This window comes from Oryctolagus cuniculus, chromosome 1 (genome assembly GCF_051225735.1).
Source record: "Oryctolagus cuniculus isolate XC-2025 breed Fujian yellow rabbit chromosome 1, ASM5122573v1, whole genome shotgun sequence".
NCBI lineage: Eukaryota > Metazoa > Chordata > Mammalia > Lagomorpha > Leporidae > Oryctolagus > Oryctolagus cuniculus.
In genome coordinates, this window is record NC_142867.1 from 161,636,720 (window position 1) to 161,663,594 (window position 26,875).

At 45.6% G+C, this 26,875-nt stretch overlaps 1 protein-coding gene across 5 annotated transcripts in view; it reads right to left on the reverse strand.

Moving 5' to 3' along the window:
- PIP5K1B (phosphatidylinositol-4-phosphate 5-kinase type 1 beta) overlaps window positions 1-26,875 on the reverse strand; it is a 324,599-nt gene that overhangs the window by 274,940 nt on the left and 22,784 nt on the right. The window contains exon 1 of one of the 5 annotated variants that reach the window (XM_089336999.1): window positions 13,920-14,021. The exons of 3 other annotated variants lie outside the window; for them this stretch is intronic. The gene's annotated coding sequence lies outside the window, so the exon portion shown is untranslated. Of the gene's footprint in view, window positions 1-12,075; window positions 12,179-13,919; window positions 14,022-26,875 lie in introns of those variants that run through there. One more of the 5 variants, XM_089336992.1, reaches the window with a different exon arrangement.

A 26,875-nucleotide genomic window follows, 5' to 3' on the forward strand; every position in this document is an offset into this window, starting at 1 on the left:
TACATAAAGAGGAGAGGCCAACAGACTGTGATGTGGCAGTGAGGGGCCATAAGTCACCTGACAAAAGAAGCACATTTGTCCCCTGAGGCTGCTCTAACAAGGGGCTACAATTCTGGTGCTGAAGAATCAGAAATCTACCCTCTCCACTTCTGCAGGCCAGAAACTCACATCCAGTGTCACTGACCACGGCCTCTGGTGCAGCCTCCACGGGCACCCCTTGGCTGGTGGCCGCCTCACTTCACGCTCTGCCTTCCTGCTACCTCCGCTGTGTCTCTGCATTCTCCCTCAGACTTGCTCTTGCTAGGGACTTGCGGTGCCTTTTAGGGTCCATCAGGATGATCAGGATCAGCTCATCTCAAAACCCTTAATGAAGCCACAACTGCAGAGACCCCTTCTCCAACCCAGCCAACATTTACAGGTCCCGGGAATTAGGATGTGGGTTTCTTTTGGGGGCCCCAAGTCCATATTATATTCTTCCCATCATACGCATGAGGAGCCCTACAGTCATATGCTTAAGGGCAAATGACTAACAAGCAGCAGAGGTGGGACTGGAGCCCAGCTCTGTCCAACTCTAAAATTCATCCTCTTTGCTTTACATCACGCCACCTACGAAGGCTGCAGAAATAAGATCTTACACCAGCGGGTCCAATCCCGAGTAAGAACTCCTGGCATAGGGACTAAAAACTCACATGGGCTCTGAGCACTGCCCTGGAAAATCATGACAACTACCATTGCCACGGTCACAAGGACATTTCTGTTAATTCAGTATTTTCTTTACCCCTTTTGGTAAACATTTCTCATCTCCTGTGAGGTGCCTTATTACAAAAAAAAAAAAAAAAAAAAAAAAACCTTAATGCTCACGTAGCCCTGCCTTCAGCTTTCTCCACTCATCTTAAGTAATATGCCACAAATTACAGCTGCACGCTCTCCTTTAATATTCGTACTTTATTATGGACTAAAAGTGCCAAGCTTGCTGTGAGAGGAAGTTATTCCCAACAGAGCGAAGCATATAGTGGAACATGTGTGTAGGTGCTGGAATTTTCATAACCCAGCAAAGTTTTGACATTAAAAATACTGGGTATTCAATCATGAAAAAGAATGAAATAATTCATGCTATGAACGCAGATGAACCTTGAAAAGACTCTAAGTCAAAGAAGATAGAAAATGCCAAAGCACGCCGAATGATTAAATTTATACAAAATATCCAGAATAGTGGAATCTACAGGAACAGCAAGCTGATGAGTGGCTGCCTCCCCACAAGGAGTGGGGCCTGGGAATGTCAGCCCAGCGAGTACAGAGTTTTATTTGGGAGTGATAGAAAGGTTTTGGAACTAGACTGAGGGAATGGATGTCTCCGTCTTTCACTACAAAACAGTTAACTTTATATTCTGTGAATTTCACTGCCATAACAATAAGTTAATCAATGGAGGACTCCAGGGGAGATAACTCTCCTGTCTTACATTGTGGTGTGAAAGCACACTCCAGTTCAAATTCTGGGGTAGTGGCTCCTAGCCAAGGGATTACGATGTTTTTATAGGTCCCTGGACTGTGTGGGACTTGCAGTACTGTACTTTGCCAACACTTAACAGTCAATCATACAACTTTAAAATTCACTTTTAATTTTTGTAATGAAAGTAATAAATATTTGTATACAAAACACTCATATCATGCCTAAGTTTATAGTAAAGTGATACTGAGGTTAAACACTCTACCTCCCGTCTCTTCAAATTAGATGGCTCCTTGCATTTGCCCATAACAGAGCCAGATAAGAAAACACAATGCAAGTGCTCTGTTAACCATGAGGCACATTTAAATGTAAGGCCCTGGGATTTGTGTAAATAATACTTTTCATCAAAGAGACAACATACAGTAAAACGCAGCCATCTTGCAGGACACCCAAAAACAATGTCGCAGTAATAAATGACGGGTGAAACTGGTGGTCTATCATTGTACAATCAGCAGACAGCAATTAAACAGCAAACATCAACAACTGCAGTTTCAACCTGATAACAGCCAGATAGGACACACAGAAGAATGTGCCCATGTGAGATAAGTTCCCCCACCCCCAACAGTAAGTACACCTGTGTTGTCGCTGAGGGAGTCTGGACTGCCCAGGGGGCCTCCTGTGGAGCAAAGGTTGTCAAGGGAATAATGTGAAGACCTCTGACTGGTGGCCAGGGTTAGCTCAGTCTGCTGAGCTGGCGGGGAAGGAATGAGGTGTAATACAAGAGCCAGGCCTAGGTCAAGCTAGCCCCTTCCTTTAGAGCCCAGCCTCTGCTTCTCCTAGGGGAGGAAGACCTTCCAAGGGCCCAGGAACCCCCACTTCTGTGGGTCCAAGGCAAGGTGGAGGGCAAGGCAGGGAAGATCCAATAGGATGACTGTTGGAAATTACTTCCTGTAACCATGCTGCATTCATGGGGCTGAATCTTTGAGAAATTCACTCTGCACCATGCAACAATGATTTTGGCCCAGGAACTCGTCTTCCCATCCCACTCCAAGGCTGGACTGCCATCAGTTCACTGAGATTTGGAAATGGTGAGCAGGACAGTGGACAAGAGGAATAGCATGGGAGGTAGAGAAAGGACAAACTGAAAGAGAGATGGGCATTGTAAGCTCTGAGCCATGCTTGCCATGACCATCTCACACGCAGCTGCAGCTGCTACGGGTGTGGCAGCTCTTCCCTGCTCTGCTCAAAGGTCATGTTAGAAAACAGTGAGGGCGAGGGCGAGGGAGCCAGACTCAGACCCGGCAGGAAGGGCTGGGAGAAGTGGGGAGGGGGAAATGGTGATGAACAAAGACACAGGCCAAAAGCTAAGCCTTCTGTCGGCACTTCCAAAACTCTGCATCCCACTTAACTCAGACTCTAGATGTTAAGAGCGGCTAAACACAGGTGAACTTTAATTCATGCTTTTATTGATTTTTTTTTCAACAAATATCTACCAAGCCCTGATTAGCTACATATTACCTAATAAAACAGACAGGGACTTTTCCCTCATGGTGCTTACCACATGATGGGTGAGAAAGATACCACAGAGTTTGCATACTTTCTCTGGAAACTTTGTCATCTGTAATATGTACTGCAAAGGAAATAATAAGGTGACAGAAAATTAAGAGGAGTTGTGTTGCACCTAGGTGGACAGAGCACAGAAGTCTCGTCTGGAAGATTTAAGAATCCATGGGGCAGGTACTTGTCACAGTATTTAAGTGACAACTGGGAGCACCTGCAGCCCACATCAGTGTCTGGTTCAAGTCCCAGCTCCCTTCTGATTCCAGCTTCCTACTAACGCACAGCCTGGCAGGCAGCAGGTGATGGCTCAAGCATCCCACCCATATGGGAGCTTTAGGAGCAGTTCCTGACTGCAGCCTGGCCAAGCCCTGGCTGTTGCAGACATTTAGGGAGTGAACCATCAGAAGGAAGATCTGTATATGTGTGTCTTTCCCTCTTCCAAATAAAATGAAAATTCAAAAAAATATTTTAAGAAATAAGAGTTGCAGCCAGTGCTGTGGCGTGGTAGACTAAGCCTCCAACTGCAGCATTGGTATCCCATTATGGGTGCCAGTCCTAGACCCAGCTGCTCTTCTGATCCAGCTCTCTGCTACGGCCTCAGAAAGCAGTAGAAGATGGCCCAAGTGCTTGGGTCCCTGCACCTGGGTGGGAGATCCGAAAGAAGCTCCTGGCCCCTGGCTTTGGATCAGCCCAACTCCAGGAGTTGTGGCTATTTGGGGAGTGAACCAGCAGAGGGAAGACTTTTTTGTCTCTGTCTCTCTCTCTCTCTCTCTCTACCTCCCAAATAAAAATAAATAAATCTTAAAAAAAAAAAAAAAAAAAAAAAAAAGCAGCAGCAGCAAAAAAGACGCAAGAGCTAGGAATCCTGAAAGCCCAGGAGAAGGCAGCAATGAAGAAGGAGAGGGGAGCAGCGTGGGGAGGAGGTCAGGGCAGGGACAGTATGGGCACCCACTCAGGGCAGGAAGGTCACCGGGAGATGTAGAGGCTGTGGTGCAGCGGGCAGCAGGTCTGCGAGCCTCCCGAGTGTGGCGTGTCTAGTGAATGTGCAAGAGTCGGGGATAGAAGCATTGCTTCCCAGGAAAGCATGACAGAATGTGAAAATGGGACGTGCCACACAAGCTGCGAGTAAGGACTGAAACCAGATTCAAAACTGGGATGCCAGCCTCAGTGCAGTGCCTTCAAGGCCGCTGCAGGAACCACGTCCACTGGTCCTGAACCCCTTGTGCACAGAGCGCGAACAGTAGAGCTGTCCAGACTCAGCAATTAAACCCAAGGAGAGCCAACCACGGGGTAGAGGCCTCTCTAACTCTCCCAGTTTTTTCTCCCTTTGTCTTCTGTGTCATGATAAGCAAATCTTAAAGTGCAGGGCAGCAAAACACGAAACAGAACTCAGCTTCTCTACCATGGCACTTTGGTTGTGTAAATGTGCAAAAGTCAAGTGCTTCTGCCTCATGATGTGACAGAGGGTTTTAGCAAAACAATACACACAAGGCAATCTGCAGGCTGCTGAAATAGCGTGTACCAACTCTGCAGTGTGTGACAGGGAGTGCTCCTCACACACACACACTGCTCTCGTGGGAGCACATTTAGCCCTGACACAATTTTCAGAGCCACTCTGGCATTTGGGCTATGCTAAGTGTACCAAGCAGAGGACCTCAAGGTGGCTGGGCTGTTGCCCACTAGGTTTTGAGCTTCATGAAGACAGGGAACCATGTCTCCTTGACTTTTGCATCCCCTCGGGATCCAATACAGAGAGGATTCATTACAAATCTGACAGATGATGAGTGAATGAACAAATGATTGTTCTGCTTCACATTCAAGTCAGAGCTATGTGAACACCATAATTAAAATGTTCAAAAGAGAGAGCTGCTATCCATCATTCTAATCTCTACAGACCATTTTTAGTACATTTATTTGAATCTTGTCATTGAATACTGTAGAGATGTTTTGCATAAGAGATTTTCCTAAGGCTGCCCTCTCTACAGGCCCCTGGGAGCATGTCCAGAGTCCATCCAGCACCACCGAGAAACTCTAAGGATCCACTGTGGTGTGTGATTCCTTCGCAGGGTGTCAACACTTGGATCTCTCAAAGGCCAACCACCTACAGTAAAGTAGGCTTTTGAAAGAATTAATTTTTGGGGCTGGTGCTGTGGTGTAGTAGGTTATGCCTCCACCTGCAGTGTTAGCATCCCATATGGGTGCCAGTTCAAGTCCCGGCTACTCCTCTTCTGACCCAGCTCCCTGTTAATGCACCCTTGGGAAAGCAGCGGAAAATAGTCCAAGTCCTTGGGCCTCTGCACCTACGTGGGAGACCCAGAAGAAGCTCCTGGCTCCTGGCTTCAGATGAGCCCAGTTCCAGCCACTGTGGCCATTTAGGGGGTGAACCAGCAGATCCAAGACCTGTCTCTGTCTCTCCCTTTCTCTGTATGTAACTATGCCTCTCAAATAAATAAATCTTAAGAAAAAGAATTAACTTTCCTGTCTGTTACGGAAGGACATTTAGGGGTGAAGCGGAGAAGGGGAAGGCATAGAGCACCAGAAAGGACGGGCCCAAGACTGGTGGCTGGAGAGGTCTGCAGTCACATCTGGGATGTGCGAGGCCTCGTCTTCCGCACCTCTAATATGCAGCTAACAAGGGCCCCTCAAAGAATCACAGTGAAGAGGAGAACAAGAGAAGGCATGAAAGCTCTGCTGCATCCCCGGACACACAGGAAGTGCTTCAACAGGGGTCGGCTTGATCACTGCTGTCCACACAGAGCACTACCTACACCGATGTGCAGACGTATTTACAGATGATTTCAGGAAGGGGTGGGCCACTACTCTTGGGGGAACTGGGATCTAAAACTCAGCCGCTCGGAACTTGGAATGCATCTTCCCACAAAAGCAAGTCTACACATCATAGAATTTTAGAATCCGAAGTCCTCTTGAAGAACTTCCATTTATGAAGTAAAAAGTCCCACCACACACACCGCATTTCCTAACATAGGCACCCCAGTGTGTACGTTCCCAGCAAGCCCACCAAAACCAACACAATCCGTCATGTCAGCGAAACCACATGCCGCAAACAAAAGATAGCAGAAGAGAAACTAGAAATGCTCTGTAACCTTTCAGCGCCACGGGCTCTTCTAACACTGTTAGCTAACAGTGTCTTCCAACCCTGAAACTGCAGGAGGTGGCATGTGGGGAGATGCGTGTTTCTTAGAAGGAAGGCCCTGACCCTACCCCGTCCCACCCTCCTCCCAACAACTGCCACCACAGCCTTGCAGGGAGCTAACAGCCCGAGATAAGAGCTTTATCACCAGCATGAACAAAATGCAACAGGTCGGAGCAGCTAGATAACTGGGGCCAGGGGAGGAGGAGAATGTCAGAGAGGGGTGGGGCTGGGCGGGAGAGGGCAGTGCAGCCAACAAGAGCCTCCGTCCCTAAGCTTCCCTCCTTCACTCCTTTGCCCAAGCTCAGTCCTCAAATGAAAACCATTTGTGGTTGTCCGAGACACTGTGGGGTCACATGCCACTGCCACTTCCTAGGAGTCACCTGCTACTGTCCGCCTTGTCCCCCTTGCTGTGGCAGCCTCTCCCCAGGCAGCAGACAGCCGGAAGGCACAGCAGGCCCTGGGCAGGTCCTTACTGCCTCTTCTCTGAAAGGCGTAAGCTGGCTGTCTATGCTTACAGGGTGGTCGTGAGCCAAGGCTGGTCAGTTCAGAGTATGGAGAATCCAGAAGGAGCTGCAGAGGTGGCCAGGGAATGTGCACCCCTTGGATGACAGGGGATAATAGTCACAATACAGTGCTGAGTCAAACAGAAACCTTTCCATGAAAACATACAACTCCAATTCTGAAATGTATGTACATATTATGTTCTAATGCTTACATATATCTTAGACAAAACACAGAAATGCAGGGATCTGACACACTGGATAAGACGCTGGGACACCTATATCCCATATCTGAATTTTTGGGACTAACTTACAGCTCTGCTTCTGATTCCAGGTTCCTGCTAATGTGTGCCATGTGAATCAGCAGGTGACAGGTGTGGTACTGGAGTCCCTGCCACCCATCTGAGAAATACAGATGGAGTTCAGGGTTCCTGGCATCATTCAGCCTAGCCCCACCCTGGCTGTTACGAGTGTTCAGGGAATCAACCAGCAGGTGGAAGATTTCTGTCTTCCTCTCTAACTCTGTCTCTCTCCACCTTTTAAATAAATAAATAAAAATTTAAAAAAGAGACACTAGAAGAAAATACTACAAAACACGAACAATTATCTATTATGGAATGACACAAAAATACATATTTTTTTCCTTTATAAATGGGCAAGTAATTATATCAAAGGGGACAAAAAGACACTAGAAATACCAATCAGGCATTTTAAAGTGAAAAGAGCCATTAGAAAATGAACTGATCTGGCCGGTGCCACAGCTCACTAGGCTAATCCTCCGCCTTGTGGCGCCAGCACACCGCGTTCTAGTCCCAGTCAGTGCGTCGGATTCTGTTCCGGTTGCCCCTCTTCCAGGCCAGCTCTCTGCTGTGGCCAGGGAGTGCAGTGGAGGATGGCCCAAGTACTTGGGCCCTGCACCCCACGGGAGACCAGGATAAGTACCTGACTCCTGCCATCGGATCAGTGCAGTGCGCCGGCCATTGGAGGGTGAACCAACAGCAAAAGAAAGACCTTTCTCTCTCTCTCTCTCTCACTGTCCACTCTGCCTGTCAAAAAAAAAAAAAAAAAAAAAAAAAAAAAAAAAAGAAAGAAAGAAAGAAAATGAACTGATCTAATCCCTCGCCAACCCCACTCAATTTTGAAGGGAAAATATCGCTGGCCCACGTAGCACTTTCTGAGCCTGAAGCAGTCACATTATGGCTTCCACTCAGATCTTGTGACATTTACGGTCTATGCCGCTCCCATGCTATCACGCCGCCCCAGAGTCGGGGATTAATGAACTTCATAAGGAAACACTCTATAAGGAAGGAGCAACCCTTACTGTGCACACCTACACTGCTCACTAAGCAAATATTTGCCTAGAGCCGTATGGTAGTTTTATGACATGCAAGCGATTCGGTTGCTATAGGAGTGCCGGTGACTTCATCGGAGCCACTGAACCAGGGTCCTGCTTATCACATTTTCACTTCTGCATTGCCAAGAAGCCCACTTCCAGAGATCTCTGTGATGGAAGTGTGTCCAAGGGCACCTTTGTCCTTAGTCTAAGCTTCTCTGTGACTACAGAGAAAAACAAGTTAGCTCTTTATTCTGTTGCTAGCTACATATCTAACAGCCATGTCACTCCCACGTCATCATATCATGCTACATTAGCACTAGCTCATGTTTCATTATTCCCAAACATACACAGCACGGGTCAGCCTAAAAACCCTCTCTGGAAGCACTCACATCCTACAGGCTTTAGGTACTTCCTATCCAAACAAGGCTACTTCAAAAGGTTAATGGAAAATGAGATTAAAGTACAAGTTTCTTTTGGTGCCAAAAACATTTTGAAACCCATGCATATAAGAGGTCTTCAAAAATTTCACGATGAAAATGAGTACAATCAAAAAACTACACCTGGATTTCACACTTTTTACACCAAAACAAACTTCTCTCTTTATCCCATTTTTCCAAAAACTTTTTAAAGTACTGTTACATATACAAGGATATCTTGGGAACAGTGAACCATTGAAATGTGATTAAAAAAAAAATCAGCTCCAAGTTCTTTGATTTCTTCAGAGAGAAAATTCAGATATTCACTTCAAACATGTGTACAGAGGAACCTGGCCACACAAAAGTGGCCTCCTGTTTCTCTCACTTTTCTTGAACCAGTGGTTGCTGGGAAAGCATTCTAAGGCAAGGTGTGGGGAGCTGGCCTTTAAGGACACTGCAGAAGACAAGGACGGGCCACAGCAGCAAAACCAAATAACTATGCTTCAGATAAGCAAACAGACACTACCCCACAGCCACAATGGACAGCTCACCTCTTGCTCAGTGTGCTAACTGGAAAGATAATCCACGACCCCACGATACACTCAGAAGGTAAAGGACCTTACATGGCAGTCTTGGCTCAGGCAATAACAAGTTGTAAGAAACCTAGGCTGAGAACCTGGAGTTACACACCTCACATGACTTATGGCCTTCATGTAGGGCGTGCATAGGCAGCAAGCAGAGACTGCCTAGGAAGAACCTTCAAAGAGTGACACTGCTGATGTGGAGAAGAATCAACAGCAGAAGAAGCCAAAGGAGAAACTGAGGTGAGAGATGAAAAATACTATAGCTGGGGCTGGCATCGTGGTGTAGTAGGTTAATCTTCCGCCTGTGGTGCCGGCATCCCATATGGGCACCAGTTCTAGTCCCGGCTGCTTCTCTTCCAGTCCAGCTCTCTGCTATGGCCTGGGAAAACAGTGGAAGATGGTCCAAGTCTTTGGGCCCCAGAACCCACATGGAAGACCAGGAAGAAGTGCCTGGCTCTTGGCTTCGGATTGGCTCAGCTCCAGCCATTGCAGCCATTTGGGAAGTGAACCAACAGAAGGAAGACCTTTCTCTCTGTCTCTCCCTATCAGTAACTCTACCTCTCAAATAAAATAAATAAAATCTTTTAAAAAAGAAAAATACTTTAGCCCTTGACATCTTGGATTGTAAAATATTCCCCCTACCAAGATTATTTCAGTACTGAAAGAAGTTCTAAGAAGGAGGTTGATACGTATGTGTTTAAATATTACTGCCAAATTCTTAGTATTTTAAAGTTTCAAGGAAAGAATAGCATGTACTGAAGCGACCTCATCTTCATTCTGTCAGTCCAGAGCCACCCCAAGTGGATGAAGAATCCTGGCAGTGCACTCTCCCACCAAAGACGTCTGACTCTGGTGTAAACAAACACGAGAAAAGCAGCCAAAGGCTACAGTGGATTAGGCTGGACACACTCTATGTTAGGTAACTGCAAAAATAAAACCACTTGGCCACTCTGGTGACCAACAACAGGGGAAAATCAGGCTGGGCAAGAGTAAATTGAGGCATGCAAAATATGTTCGAAACCTTTAAAATAATAACACAGGCCGGCGCTGCGGCTTACTAGGCTAATCCTCCGCCTTGTGGCGCCGGCACACCGGGTTCTAGTCCCGGTTGGGGTGCCAGATTCTGTCCTGGTTGCCCCTCTTCCAGTCCAGCTCTCTGCTGTGGCCAGGGAGTGCAGTGGAGGATGGCCCAAGTCCTTGGGCCCTGCACCCCATGGAAGACCAGGAGAAGCACCTGGCTCCTGGCTTTGGATCAGCGCGGTGCGCCGGCCGCAGCGCACCAGCTGTGGCGGCCATTGGAGGGTGAACTAACGGCAAAGGAAGACCTTTCTCTCTGTCTCTCTCTCTCACTGTCCACTCTGCCTGTCAAAAAATAAAATAAATAAATAAAAGAAATAATAACACAAAGATACACAAGTGGGCAAATAAAGCAAGCAATTTCAAAACTCAAAGTTAAATGTTCACAATGATTGTCACTACATCAAGGGAGGGCTGTTGGGGAGAAAGCTGGTAGAACACCGATGATCAAGTGGGCAGGTGGCAGGATCCTCTCCTGTGGTCTGCAGGATGCACAGGCTAAGGGCCAGTTCCTTTGGGTAAAGCTAAGGAAAACCTTTTGGTTTGGTGAATAAGAGCTCTGAGATCACCTAGAAACCCCAAGGGCAGGGCCAGAGCCCAGTGTAAGATACGGGTCTCCCTGAGATCCCGTGAAGTTCTTAGTGGACCTTAAACAGGAGGGCTAAAAATAAGGATGGTTTAATACAATCTGAAAGAGGCCACTGTGAAAGGATTTGCAAATTAAAAGAACACAGCCCCTTCTCACAGCAGGCCTGCAAGGGTCTGTTTAATCTGGAAACACCTAGAAACACTCAGGAAGTCTACAAATTTGGCCAAAGAGCATGAGGGCGGGACTGGAGCAAGAGATTAACTTCACCAGTCACTTGCCCTCCCCACCCCGAGATAAGAAAACAGAGGGGATGCCAACTGCTTGGCCAAGGAGACAGCCAGTTCATAGCAGCACCAGGACTTGCACCCAGATCCTTCCCTCCTGGTTTAGCAATTTATTTAGTTTAAAATATTTCAAATAATACCAAAAAGTATAAAGAGTTCAATGACCATAGCTATTTAAAATTTTTAACATTTTGCTATGTTCACCTCATATGTAAATTATATATACCTACATAATATATATATATATATCCATACATATCATTTTTAAATAGGGTAGATATATTAATCTAGCCCAGCAATTTTTTACATCAAACTCTCATATCAACCATAAACAAATGGCACTCCATACCCACAGGTTCTGCATCTGTCAATTTAAACAACTGTTGATTGAAAAATTTTTTTTAATATTAGGGGAAAAACTATCATCTATACTCACACATGCAGATATTTTTCTTGTCATTATTCCCGAAAATACAATGTAACACCTCCTTATATAGCATTTACATTGAATCAGGTATTTCAAGTCATCTCCAGGTGTTTCATAGTACTTAGGAGGATGTCCCTAAGTTACCTGCTAATACCACACCATTTTATACAAGGGACTCTAGCATCATGGATTTGGGTATTCATGCGAGTCCTGGAACCAACTTCCTCTTGCACACCTGGACAGGTTGACCCAGTATTCTCATTCCACATATGAACCAGCCTTAGAATAATTATGTTCACTATGTAAGTACTACTACCTTCATTTTCAATTGGAGAAATTCAAGAAAGCCAACAAAATGAAGAAAAGCAACTTCAGTTTCAACTCTAAACATAAAATCTCCACATTTCAAAAATCGTATTTCTGTTAAATTTATCCTATTGGTTTTTAGGTTATTTTCATAGTTGGTGGATATTTATTTCATACAGTAGGTATTTTTTAGGGATCAAGGCTATTTCTTCTCTGGGCTCCTAAATCATTTATATGATGTTAATTCCGATTTTTGGAAAGGAACATTGAGTACATTGTTAGTCTCAGGAATTTAACTTTTTCAACAGCAATATGGAACAGCTTTTACAGGTCTCTAGTCTTCTGGAAGGTCCCCCACACCCTAAGATGACTGGGAGATCACTGGCTTCACTCACCCATGTTATCTGCCAACTCCTCCAGCACCCTGAACTAAAACCTCGGTGTGCTCCAGAGATGTGAACTCAAAGAACCTACGTGCTCGTTTGCTCTCTTCTGAATCCCCCTTACTAGCGCTCTTCTCATTTTGAAGATCATTCTCTCTGGTGAGGAAATGAACGCACCTTCCTTCCACCTGTGTCACCAGCTGGCACCACCCTTAGCCCTTTACTGAGGCAACACCACCACCACCACTGTTCTAAAGCACAAAGGATACCAGGGGAGCAGGGTGGGTGGGTGCAAGGGAGATGCCCATCAAAGGATACAAAACTCCAGTTACACAGAAGGAGTAAGTCTAAGAGATCTACTGTAAAACACGGTAACTACAGTTCAAAACAATCTGTTGTATTCTCTAAAACTAAATGTTCTCAGTGCAAAAAAATGCTAAGTATGTGAGGTAATGCATGTATCAGCTGAGCCATTCTACAAAGCATACATATTTCAAAACAACATGCTGTGAATGATAAATATGTACAATTTCTGTCAACTAATATAGGCAAAATGCTTAGAGATCAGTAAATAAGATACAAATGACACACTGCACATATACACAGACGTCAAAAGCGTTCAGCCCAGCAGGAAGGAAATTCAGTGACCACTACAGTGAAACGTCAGTTGGGATCGATCTGTTGAAACACACCTTCAAGTGACAAACAGCTGTGGTGGTGAGGTCATAGGTCAACAGGCATGCTCATATATTGACTGATTAATGTAAGCATGTATTTGGACAGCAAATATCTAAGATAGTCATGCCCTTTCTTCTAGAAAGCCCAAGCCTGGACCTTCATCTTAAAGGATATACTCTGAAAGAAAAGGCCCAAATATACAAATGTATGAAGAATAAGAATATCACAATAGCCCCAAACCAGATGCAACAATGGGAACGGCTAAGCCAACTACCAACATCCAGGGACAGCCTTCCCGAGATGTCCACGTCCCAATTCCCAGAACATTCCTGGGACTCCACTCTCTGGCAGGGTCAAAGCCACTTTGTCCACATGACTGAATTATAACGGTAGCAATGGGGGTGATCACAGATGATCCAGCCGGAGGTAATGTAACTCCAAGAGTCTGTGGAAGACGGGAGACTCAGGGAAGGAGATGTGATGATGGGAGCAACCATCAGGGACAGGTGTGGGGAGATCTGCAGGTGCTGCAGAGTTCCAGGCAGGGGCCGTGACTCAAGGAATCAGGGAAGCCGGGAGAGACAAGGAAACAGATTCTCTCCTGGAGCCTCCCAAAGCAGCACCGCACAGCCAACGCCCCGATCTTGGGGTCTGTATCCTCCAGGATGACAAGGTGAAACGTCTGTCTCCTTCTACTAAAGCACCAAATGTCTGGCGATTTATTACAAGAGCACTAGGAAATCCAATGCACAAACTACTTGGCAGCCACTGAACATCAATCTGAGGACAGCAGAGGAACAGAAGAAAAATACTGAAGTACGCTCATGGCAGAACAATGCCTACACAATTGCTACTAGTAAGATGCACACACAAAGAGATTAAGTTTCATAGAAAAGGTCAAAATACGCAAAGAGACGGAAAGGCCTGTTCTCTCCTTCTGTTCTGCAGGCCCTAGAACTCACAGGAACCAGTGTGGTCCTTTTCAAAGATGAACGCAGATTACCTGCTCTTTGGCTCAAATGCCCCCAATGGCCCTGGCTTCCTCAAAGAAGACACCCAGGTCCTGATCAGGACCTACTCAGCCCAGTTTCACAGCAGTGTGTGGCCCTGGGGACAGCCCCTCACACAGGCTTTCCAGGACAGCACAGGCCCAGGCATGTGTGTCTGTCCCCACTCACCCCATGTATCTGCCACACTGACTCCACTCTGGCCTCACCGCCCACGGGCTGATGGTGGAACACATCAAGTGCACTCCTGCTCCAGGTCTTGTGCATTTCCACAAGCAGATGGCTTATTCCCTTGCCTCCTACTGGTCTCTGATCAAAGGTCGCCTCAACAATGGGCCTTCCCTCAACTATTTTAATTAACGCTCCTATCACTGCCACCCCCAATTCCCCATGCTTCTTCAGCTTTCCCCTTCTCTCCACAACACGTATGACCAAATGCTGTACTGAAAACATCCACCTGTCCCCCGTCTTCCTCAAGTAGGACGTCAAGTCCACAAGAACACGCAACTTCCGCAATTCATTTCACTGACACATTACAGTGTTACAAGCTCACATGGAAGTGTGCGTGAATTAATTAGATCTGAGATGACTCGGGGAAATGAAAAGCACTGCCCTTTTAATACAGCAGCTGTTTAATAAAACTTCATTTAATAGAGTCATGAAGCTGTATTAACAAGCCAGCAGGTAAGTTAGTGTTTTTTTTTTTTTTTTTCCCCAATTTGAGAAGCAGAGAGAACATGCTCACAAGCTCCCATCTTCTGGTTTGTTCCGCAAACACCTGCAGTGACCACAGGACTGTTGATGGGAGCCAGGAACTTAACCCAGGTCTGCAATCTGGGTGGTAGAAACCCCCACCACTTGAGCCATCACCATTGTTCCCCTCCCCCATCAATCTGCAATAGTAGAAAGTTGGAGTCAGGAGCCATAGCCTGGAATTGAAAGTAGGTATTTAGACAGGGGACTTGGGTGTTCCAAGCAGCATTGTAACTTCCAGGACAGACACCCAGCTACCTAAGTAACTTTTGATGATATTTATAGAAACTCTGAGACTAACCATAAGCCCTTTCTCATTTTCAGTGAGTCCTTTTTTCTATATTTTTTAAAGATTTATTTATTTGAAGGGCAGAGTCAGAGAGAGACAGAGAGAGCGAGATCTTTCATCCACTGGTTCACTCCTCCAAATAGCTGCAATGGCCGGAGCCGAGCAGAGCTAAGTTGAAGCCAGGAGCTTCCTCCAGGTCTCTAACATGGGTGCAGGGGCCCAGGCTCTTGGGCCATCCTGCACTGCTTTCCCAGGCCATTAGCAGAGACCTGTATCGGAAGTGGAGCAGCCAGGACTTACACCGGTGCCAACGTGGGATGCCAGAACCTCAGGCAGCAGCTCTACCTGCTACAACACCATGGCTCAACCCTGTGCATGCCTTTTTAAATATCCAAATTAATCATAAATGTCACCGGAAGCTGCATGGGTTCCTCTAGACTCTGTCTTCTTATCCCTCTCAGGAAATCTTATGTTATCTGTATAATCAGAATTTTCCTCTTCAGAAGCTTTCATCTCTTCAGGGTCACATCCCTTAAAAGCTGTGAAATCTGATTTATTTGCATTAAATGTTATAAAATCTGCTTTCTTAAAGCCCTGGTAACATCGGTCAATGCCGGAGTTTTTTCTTTATAGCTATGAATACCTATAGCTAAAAATTTCCTTATGGCCACAAATGTGCCCCAAGCCAGAAAAAAAAAAAAAAAAAAAAAAACCAGTGCTAAAAAAAAAAAAAACAACAACACTGATAATCAAGGGCGGGCAGCATGGTACAACAGGTTAAGACTCCACTTGGGACGTAGGCATCCCATATGACAGTGCTTGTTTGAGTCTCACCGCTCCATTTCTAACCCAACTCCCTGAGAATGTACCTGAGGAGGCAGCATGTGATAATCAAGTACTTGAGTCCTGTCATCCACATGGGAGACCCAGATGGAGTTCCTGGGTCCTGGCTTCACCCTGGCCCAACCTGGCTTTTGTAGGTTCTTAGGGAGGGAAGCAGCAGATGACATCTCTCTCTCACTCTATCTTTCAAATAAATAAATTTTAAAAATACAAAGAACTTGGCTGGCGCCATGGCTCACTAGGTTAATCCTCTGCCTTCGACACCAGTACCCCGGGGGTCTAGTCCCGGGTGGGGCGCCAGTTCTGTCCCGGATGCTCCTCTTCCAGTCCAGCTCTCTGCTCTGGCCAGGGAAGGCAGTGGAGGATGGCTCAGGTGCTTGGGCCCTGCGCCCCATGGGAGACCAGGAGGAAGCACATGGCTACTGGCTTCGGATTGGTGCAGCGCACCAGCCGTAGCGACAATTTGGGGGGTGAACCAAAGGAAGGAAGACCTTTCTCTCTGTCTCTCTCACTAATTCTGCCTGTCAAAAAAATACAAAGAACCTCCCACAATAATGTAGGTATATCAAGAGATATGAAGCCAAGTGAAAGAGGAGACAAAATCCAAGCAAAGCTGGAACAGTTTGAGCCAGAAAATAAAGTAGTGGTGGATTGTAACTTGAAATACAAAATAGAGGCATTCACAGTGATATAAATGAGGGACTGACGGAATCAATCAATCAACCAATAAGAGGGAACAGATGTATCCCCCATGCGTAAGAACCCTACAGAAGACTTACAGGCATTCCATCCCCAAGGAGCAGCAACCCAATTCCCACTGCTGTCCAAGGATTGCAGCATGGAAAGGGAGGATATAAAAAGCAGTGTCACAGTGGAAAGGCCTGACAAACACAGCTTTAGCCAAGCAATCAAGATGCACATCAATAGTGGTGAATCGTGTTAACAGTGTCACCCTTGATATGATGCGATGGGGACAACACTCTGCCTGCAACACGCATCACTCCAGGCTGATGATGCCTGACACCCTCCAACTACGGGGCCTTCTACAAAATACCTAACGATAATTCTCAACGTTGTCAGGGGAAATCTGAAATCAAACTGTCACAACCAACGGGGACTTAAGGGAACAAGATGCAATGTGGTGACCCAGAAAGGGTCCAGGTATCAACAACAACAACAACAAAACCATAAAATCAGGGGAAAGAGTAAATCTGAATAAAAGATGGACCATGGACTTTAGTTGATAATATCAGTTCATAAACTGGGGACAAAGTTACCACACTGACATAAGACAAAGATCAGGGGAACTGGGTGCAGAGCATGTAAGAGTTCTCTGCACTACATTTCCAACAGTCCTCCAAAACTATTCCAAAATGAAGTCTGGGGGCGCACACTGGTGCAGCAGTTAAGACCCTGCTTGAGACATCCACATTCCGTATTGGAATGGGTTCCAACCCCAGCTCTGCGTCTGATTCCAGCTTCCTGCTAATGCACACCCTGGAAGACAGCAAGTGATGACTCAACTACTTGGACTCTGAATGTATTAAAAACAAGAACCAAAACAAAAAACTAAGACCTTGTTACCACTACCTTCCCCATGGTAAAATAATTCTTCCTTAATAGTCAGTTAAATCCAATATAGCAAATTCCTTGGTTGTATACTCAGTGACAAAACTAATCCAAAAGGTCTTAGCTTCATTTTTAGCCCAATTACCAGCCAGCACAGGCTGGTCTGGTCACCTCCTACTGCCTTTTCCAGCTTTACAGTTTGCATCCAGCCTCCATCTGTCTGGTTGGCAGAAGGTTCCCATGACAATCAAACCGACGGCTGCTTTTCTTTTCCTCTTTTGACCTCACCAGCTGCTCCTCAGAATGGCCCTGACATCAGATTCTGTACTTACAAATGGGCATGCCGTTTCTCCTCTTCCCTGCCACACACTGGAAGGACATCCTTATTCCTGAGAGACTCAGGACCAGCTGAAGCTACGAGAGCAGGAAGACACCACACAGAGAAAAGGTGGGGGAGGGGAGCACCTTCCATATCCATGCCATTTTACAGTGTCTGGACTCATCCACCTGCTACCAGCAGCCCTCACTGGCAGAGAATCTGACCAAGCAGCAGAGACAGGCTGTCCCTGGCTCTAAGCCTCTGTTCTTCCCATCCTTCCCAGGACACCTTCCCCCTTCCACCCTTTCTTCCAGCTTCATTAATTCTTTTTTTTTTTAAGATTTTATTTTATTTATTTGGAACACAGAGTTACAGAGTAGAGAGAGAGAGGGGTCTTTCATCTGCTGGTTCACTCCCAAAATGGCCGCAACAGCTGGAGCTGAGCTGATCCAAAGCCAGGAGCTTCTTCTGGGTCTCGCACTGGGTGCAGGGGCCTAAGAACTTGGGTTATCTGCTGCTGCTTTCCCAGGCGCATTAGCAGGGAGCTGGATCAGAAGTGGAGAAGCCAAAACTCAAATGAGCACCCATATGGGATGCAGGAACTGCAGGCTAGGGTTTTAACCAGCTGCATCACAGTGCTGGCCCCTAGCTTCATTAATTCTGAGTGCCGGTCACAAGTGAGCGATCTTTACCTTCTCTGAGCCCTAGTCAACTGTGCTTCGTCACTCTGAATTCTCAGCACTGTTGGGATCTCATGAGCCCAAAGAGTGCTCAAAAATTTCATGGAAATTATGTATTAAGAAAAAAAGCATGAATGGATTTCAAAACTTTTCTGTACCAAACTAAGTCTATATTTTAATTTCATTTTTCCAGGGTTTTGAAGTGCCCTTATATCTCCTGTCAACTACACCACAGGCTCCTTAACAAAGCAAACTTCAGCTACTACTCTGTATACACTCTGTGCCTGATCAAAAATGAAATTGCCCAATAACATCAGCAATAATCTCACTAAGGGTTTATCATGCAACAACTCAATAAGGTAGAAACATGTGTACCACCACTTTATAGCTGAAAATGCCGAGGAATAAAGTCCTGAAGTGACTTTCTTGGAGCTACATGGACATTTCAGATCAGAATTTGAACCCAAATCCAAGCCTTCAATTATGGTATACTCCTTTACCTAATTAGATACTGACTAGCTAAATCATACCTTACAGGGTCTAGGTATTTCAATAAAGCAGGATCTGAGAAGGAAAGTGAAAAACCCTTGGTCTCTATACCCTAAAGTAACTGATGAAGTTACTACTCAAGTGTTCGTCCAAAACCTGAAAGTCACAGTCTGCATCCAGTAGGGATGACAGGACCCAAGGCTGACAGCACTGGTAACATTATTAGGCAGCACTGTGCTTAGTTATCATTCTTCACACTGCTTTATAAACTGATGAGTTAGAGGGACCGGTGGACACAAACTGAACCAACGGAACAGAACAAAGTACACAAGGCTACAAAGCCTGGACGGCAATGCAGGCTGGCTCACATGCTTCAGTTAAGCGGGCAGAAATGAGCCCACGTGCCAGACCAGCCACCATGAGTAACCAGATCACACGTGTGCATATAGCAGGCAGCGAAGTTCTCTGCAGCAGCCTGTTTCTCACTTCCAGTGGCAATTTTGTGGCTGGGTAGTGTGCTTCTCTAAGGATTTCTAAAAAGTAAGTTACCACCAATTCAATTACATAAGGACATGAGAACTTACAATCATCTTGTGGCATATTCTAAAATAAGTAAGTTTCTTTTCTATTATGGGGAAGAAAGTGCTGAACTTGTGGCATATCAGGGAAAGCCATCAACTGCAATGCCAGCATCCCATACAGGCACCGGTTCGTGTCCTGGTTGCTCCATTTCCGATCCAGCCAGTGGCCTGGGAAAAATAGCATAAGATGGACCAAGTGTTTGGGCCCCTGCACCCATGTGAGAGATGAGATGAGTTCCTGGCTCCTGGCTTTGGCTTGGCCTAGCCCTGGCAATTGCAGCCATATGGGGAGTGAACCAGCTGGTGGCAGATCGCTCTACCTCCACCTCTCTGGTCCCCCACTATAACCAAGTTTCAAGTAAATGCATCTTTAAAAGAAAAAAAAAAACTGTTACAAAGCTTTCTCTTCTTCCTCTCCATCACCACCACCACCACCACCACCACCACCAAATGATGAGCTTAAAAAACAAAAAATCCCAATCACTCTGCCAGTAATCCAATCCATCCAACCAAGAACCACCCAGGTTTGCCTAAGTGCGGGAGGTAGGGCAAACCACTCTACTCTGCTGTGTTCTTGCCATCTCTCCCAGGCCAACTGCTAGTTAACTCTGAGCTCTCCAAGAAAATCCTTCCCAGGAGAACCACTGGCCTTCCTCTACCTGTTAGATGGACTAATTCATTTTCTTGTGGGGCTCACTCATTTCTTTCCACCTGACCCAAGTGTCTGTCTGGTTTAACTACCAGTCTCAGGACCAGTGCTTCTTCCTCCATCAAAGATGGTCAAAGTTCTGAGTTTCCAAAGAGTTATGGATGAAGACTGTAAAACACCCTTTGGATGCTCCCTAGTGCTACATAAAAATTAGAAATGCTAAGGGAATGAACCCCAAATTTTCCAAAAATCTAATGAACATGGAGTTTCAGACACTCTTGAAGAGCACTGTTAAACAAAGAATTCATTAACTGAAACAGCAAGACTTTGAAGTGAAGGGAATTCCTTTTGAAAACATTTTCTATTAAAAAACAAATGAGAGGCCCCTTCTCATAAGGAATTTATAATACCAAGACTAAGCCATGCCTGCAAGTAACTAAAAATACACATTGAAAGGTGCTAAGTCCCACTAGAAAGGAAGAAATAAAATGCTTATCTCCCTCACCTCACTATTGTTTCCAGTGTCCCAGAAAGCTTTTCAGGAGCTGCTGAGAATCAAGTCTACTTTGGGACCAGGTCACAGGAGCCCACCAGTGGTGACCTGGAAGACGAGGGCCAGCTGGAAGCCATCACCATGGCTTCCTACCCCTCCTTCCACCCACATTACTAAAAGCCTTGCTGTTGGTTTCTTATAGAATACTTTCTGAAATACTGACACAGCCAAGGAAATGATTTTCAAAAGAAAAGGGCATAATTCTAACGTGTGATCACTTCTTAAACTGTGCCTCTTTCCCAGAGTAGTTCTGTAGAATACCTTTGCCCTGTGCACCAGCCTATCTTCACATTTGGACAGAAAAAAAAAAAATCACAAGCTGTAATCTCAAAGGCTTAATTTGGAACCATCAAGTTGACTTTTCCTCTAACTCCAGCCACAATCAACACTTTAACCATCTTGAACTGTATTGCCTATTACATAACCTACTGAAACCTACAGACAGTAGGTTACTGTCTATAACCTACTGAAAATCCCTCGAGGGCAAGGACCAGTCCTTTGTTTTGCAATTGCTTCCCCACCCTCACTGCCTTCCTCTAAATGCTATCTCCTTTGCCCTTGTCACCTTCCAGTGGCACCTCCTGTGCTCCTAGTTACCACTACTACCCCAAGTTCCCATGTTCCTTTGTTCTCTCAACGTACTCAAGGGGCAACACTAACCTGTTTTGAGCATATACTAGGCTGAGAACACAATGAGCCTGGCTCATCTCAGACCAGTCCAATGTACTGATCGCACACCTGGCTTCATCTCTTCTCACTATTCCCCACACAACATACAGCTCCCATCTAGACACCAGGACTATCAGAAATCATACGTGTGCAACAGATACTCAAACTGATGTTAAACTGAAAAATGGCAACTTCTAGACATCAAAAGTTTAAGAACAGCCTTTAAGATTCTAAAAGGGGAGGCTGGCGCTGTGGTATAGCAGGTAAAGCCGCCACCTGCAATGCCGGCATCCCATATGGGCGTGGGTTCCAGTCTCAGCTGCTCTACTTCCGATCCAGCTCTCTGCTATGGCCTGGGAAAGCAGTAGAGGATGGTCCATATCATTGGGCACCTGCACCCGCATGGGAGACCCAGGAGAGGCTCCTGGCTCCTAGCTTCAGATGGACCCAAATCCAGCCGTTGTGGCTATTTGGGAAGTGAACCAGTGGATGGAGGACCTCTCTCTTTGCCTCTGCCTCTCTGTAACTCTGCCTTTCAAAAAATATTAAAAAATCTTTTTAAAAAACATCCTAAAGAGGCCAGAGTTGTGGTATAGCAGGTAAAGTCATCATCTGCAACGCTGACATCCCATATGGGCACCCGTGCGAGTCCCAGCTGCTCCAATTCCAGTCCAGCTCCCTGCTAATGGGCCTGGGAAACCGGAAGATGGCCCAAATGCTTGGTTCCCTACACCCACGTGGGAGACCCGGGAGAAGCTCCTGGCTGTGGTCTGGCCCAGCTCTGGTTGTTAGAACCAAAGATCTGTCTCTCCCTCTCTCCCTCACTATGTAACTCTGCCTTTTCAAATAAATAAAATATGCTTTAAAAAAAATTCTAAGTCTGTGGGGAGCAACTCGGACTAGACTGTTACTGGAATTAAGACTTATTCTATGCATCTGCTCTCCCACAATATGGCGCTGGGAGAGGAGTAAACAACTTCTACACAGCTGCCTCTCACCAATTTGACTGATGAGCTGATCTTGCTCCTGATTGGAGGAGAGCAGCGTGCTCGGCGTGTGGGTAGCAGAGTTGGGATTGGTGGAAGAGGACTATAAAGGAGGAGAGAGACAACATGCACCAGGAACATCTAAGGGGAACATCCGGATAACATCTGAGCAGCCCCCGAGAGAGCCGGCCGGCGGTGTGCCGCTCCCCCGCAGAAGTGGGGAAAGTGGCAGGGGGAGCCGCCCCTCCACAGAGGTGGAGAGGTTGCCAGTCAACCTGGGAAGGACCAGCAGCAAACCCGGGAAGGGCCAAGCAGACAAAAGAACAGCGCAGAGTTTAGTGTCGTTCCTCCACGAAGAGGGGGAGCGACATAAGTCAGCATTTCAACAGGGCATATGACGCTGGAAACCAACCCCAAATTATCACAAGGATGAAGGGCTTCACAGGCTGTGCTAAAGGTAACTTTCACTGACAGTGGTGACTATGGACGTCTATCTGTTGACTTGTTAATGATTAAAGGATCCATAAGGAGAAGCAGATCTCAATAAGACTTGAAGGAAACCAGTGGCCCATCTGGTCCCTTCTCAGAGTAATCCAAATCGAGAGGTTTTAGACCACCACACCCAAAACTCTAAATTTAAAACAATCATGAAAGCCATTAACCCGTTTACTATTTCTATCTTACTTGATTTTTAATTGTACTTAGCATCTACATAAAGACTACTCACCTGTTTTAAGGACCCAGTGAATTCTGTGGAATTTACTGTCTTCTGTTCCAGTACAATATGGTGTGACAAGCTAAAGGGTTTTATTTCTTACCACAGCCAAGATCAAACTCCATTACCATGACTCCTATGAGCTTTCTGAAATTCTTTCCTTTTCTGGGACTTCGGTTTATAAGACATCAGTTAGTGTGATGTCTGTTAAGAAATGAGAAATTTGGGGACAGCACTGAGGCTTATAGTGGGTAAAGCCCTCCCCCCCACCCCTCGCAGTGTCAGCATCCCATATGGGTGCCAGTTCAACTCCCAGCTTCTTCACTTCCAATCCAGTTTCCTGCTGATGACCTGGGAAAGCAGAAGATGGCCCAAGTCCTTGGGCCCCTGCACCTGCATGGGAGACCTGAAAGAAGTTCCTGGCTCCTGGCTTCAGAATGGTGCAGTTCCAGCTGTTGCAGCCATTTGGGGAGTGAACCAGTGATGGAAGACCTCTCTCTCTCTCTCTCTCTCTCTCTGCCTCTGCCTCTGCCTCTCTGTAACTCCACCTTTCAAATAAATTAATAAATCTTTAAAAAAATGAGAAATTTGCTTCTGTACAGAGAATTTTTTTAACGTTGTAGTAACTGTATATGGGCTGAGATAATATAACTAAAAACTTCCCACAAAGTAATTTTTTTTAAGATTTTATTTATTTGAGAGGTACAGTTACAGAGAGGGAGAAACAGAAAGGTCTTCCATCCACTGGTTCACTCCCAAATAGCCACAATGGCCGGAGCTGAGCTGATCCAAAGCCAGGATCCAGGAGCTTCTTCAAGGTCTCCCACACGGGTGCAGGGGCCCAAGCACTTTGGCCATCTTCTACTGCTTTCCCAGGCCATAGCTGAGAGCTGGGTACGAAAAGGAGCAGCTGGGTTTGAACCAGCACCCATATGGGTCTCCAGCACTGCATGTGGAGGCTTAACCCACTACGCCACAGTGTCAGCCCCTGAAGCACTTTGAGTTTTATTTATTTTTATTTGAAAAGCAGAATGATGGAGAGCAACAGAAATGGAGATCTTCCATTTATTTGTCTAATCCCCAAATACCCGCCAACAGCTGGGATGAAGGCAGAATGGAACCAAGAGCCCAGAACCGAATCCGAGCCTCTCTCCTGGATGACAAGGACCTAAAACCTGCTGCCTCCCAGGGCTGTTCTCAGCAGGAAGCTGGAATCAGAAGCAGAGCTGGGCCTCACACCCTGGCACTCTCATACAGGACGTGGGCGACTGAAGCTGTGTCTTAACCACCACATCAAACAATTGCCCTAAAATGATTTTCTTAATAAAAAATAAATCTCATCTGTGGAAAAGGCTCATTTTCATGGAATCGACGTTAGTTCCAATTAGAACTGCAGAGTTTCTTCAAATGCCTCATCCTCACCTTTCTGGGAAGCACACAGTGGGCCTTCACTGGTTTCTGGCTATCGGTATCAGGTACTCCAAATCCTCTTGACTCTTGTGTATTATTTTCTATATTCTGCAATAGCCTTTGGGCAAATTACCTTATCCTCCAGTCAGTCTTCACATCATATCCATTTGCAACCAAACGCACAGCAAAAAGGTAAACAAAGTAAACTCCATACAGTCTTTCATTGCTGTGTCTATGTTTCCATTTATTTTATGTAGACCTTTCAATAGCATTTAATCGGCAAATAGTCTATTGTTATAAGCTACTATTGTTTGTTTAATCATTTCCCCAAATGTTAGGTATTGGGGTTATTTTTAGACTTTCATTATTACAATAACATTGTTCTAATGAGACTTTTTGTCTCCTTTAGCTTGTTTCCCCTACAAAGAGAAATTGCTGGATGAAAAGGTATGTTTAACAAAATGACTTCAGTTTGTGTCCTGGCTGCTCCACTTCTGATCCAGCTCTCTGCTCTGGCCTGGAAAAGCAGCAGAAGATAGCTCAAGTACTTGGGGCCCTACATTAAAATGGGAGACCCAAAAGAAACTCTTAGCTCCTGGCTTCGGATCAGTCCAGCTCTGGTAGTTGCGGCCATCTGGGGAGCGAGCCAGTAGATGGAAGATTTTTTTTAAAGATTTAACTACTTATTTGAGAGGTACAGTTACAGACAGTGAGAGGGAGAGAGAGAGAAAGGTCTTCTATCCACTAGTTCACTCCTCAGATGACTGCAATGACTAGAGCTGTGCTGATCTGAAGCCAGGAGCCAGGTGCTTCTTCTGGGTCTCCTGTGTGGGTGCAGGGGTCCAAGTACTTGAGCCATCTTCTACTGCTTTCCCAGGCCATAGCAGAGAGCTGGATGGTAAGAGGAGCAGCCAGGACTAGAACGGGCGCCCATATGGGATACCAGTGCCACAAGCGGAGGATCAACCTGCTGCGCCACAGCTCTGGCCTTAGAGACTTTTGTTAAATATGGTTGCTACCCTTGAAGGTGAAGATGTGCTAATCTGATTCATAACAATCATGCATACAGTATCCAATTCTACACAGTCATACCAATCATTTAAACTATCGTTTTAACATTTCTTTAACCTCGGTTACCTCGAGTTGCAGTTCTTGCATCATTATTGGTGGTGACTTGCACATACTAGTCTATTTCATGCATAAAGATTAATGTACCCAACCTCTGACCATTTATTCAAATATTTGTTGTTATGTAATTATATATTTGCCTTACATATTCTAGATACTAAGCTAGCTAGCTAATTTTCCCTATGTTCTAAATTTTAGTTTTATTGGACCTAATATAAATTTTAATAGTTACACATTTAAGAAATCATCTTCCTTTTATATTTTGTTGAATAAATTCTATTTGAGATTTTTAATATCTCCCAGAGGTTAACTGGGGATTTACTCTTACTCTTCAATAATCAGTACTTTAAAATACATATACTTCAAGTAAGTAGAATCAAAAAACATTTGATAAGAAAAATATTCTTCCATTTTTATATGAATACATTTGGATTTTAGTATTTCCTTTTATCCAAATATTTAAATTTAAGTTAAACCTTTCTTCAAAATTCCTTTATCCTAATATATCCTTACAATTATGACTTCGTAACTAAGGAATTCTTTGTAACTGTGATTGAACATGTTAATGTCATTAACACAGGGAAACTACCAGCGATGGTGCCATGAAACACCACCTCTATGTAGCTATAAACTTCATTACTGTCCCAGCCAGCAAATCGCCTATAGGGAAGGAACATATGAGTACAGGAGTGCCGACACTTGCACTTATTCACAGAGGACCCGACATTCACGCAAACCTTCACTGATCAGCTGAATGCTCTGGGCTTCACCTCTTCATGAAACCAGACAAGAAGTTCTTGTTGGACAGCCTTTCCCTTCCCTCAAAGTCACTATCTCACTTACAAGGCTCCACATGCCTTGGCCCAAGTGCTACCCTCTCCCAACTCCCCATCTATGGCCACACTGGCTTCCTCAGAGTGCCCTGGATGGGCCAAAGCAGCTCTGTCTGACACAGGACTTTCACTTACTGTTGCTTCTGACCAACGTGCTCTTCCCCATCTCTGCAGTTTGCAGTTTGCTTCCTCATTCAGGTCTGTTTTTGCCACAGACTCTACATCTGTGTCCCCCCCACCCCCAAATTCATATGTTGGACTCCTAAGCCCAGAAATGATGATATTATAAAGTGGGATCTTCAGGAGGCATTCAGGTCATGGGGACAGAACCCTTTTTTATTTATTTACTTGAGAGGTAGAGTTTCAGACACAGAGAGGGGGAAACAGAGAGAGAGAGGTCTTCCATCTGCTGGTTCACACCCCAAATGGCCGCAACAGCTGAACCTGGGCCAATCCAAAGCCAGGAGCCAGGAGCTTCTTCCAGGTCTCCAATGCGGGTGCAGGGGCCCAAGCACTTGGGTCATCCTCCACCGCTTTCCCAGGTGCATTAGCAGAGAGCTGGACTGGAAGACAAGCAGCTGGGATGCGAACCAGTGCCATATGGGATGCCAGCACTTCAGGTGAAGGTCTAGCCTACTACGCCACAGCACTGGCCCGTGGG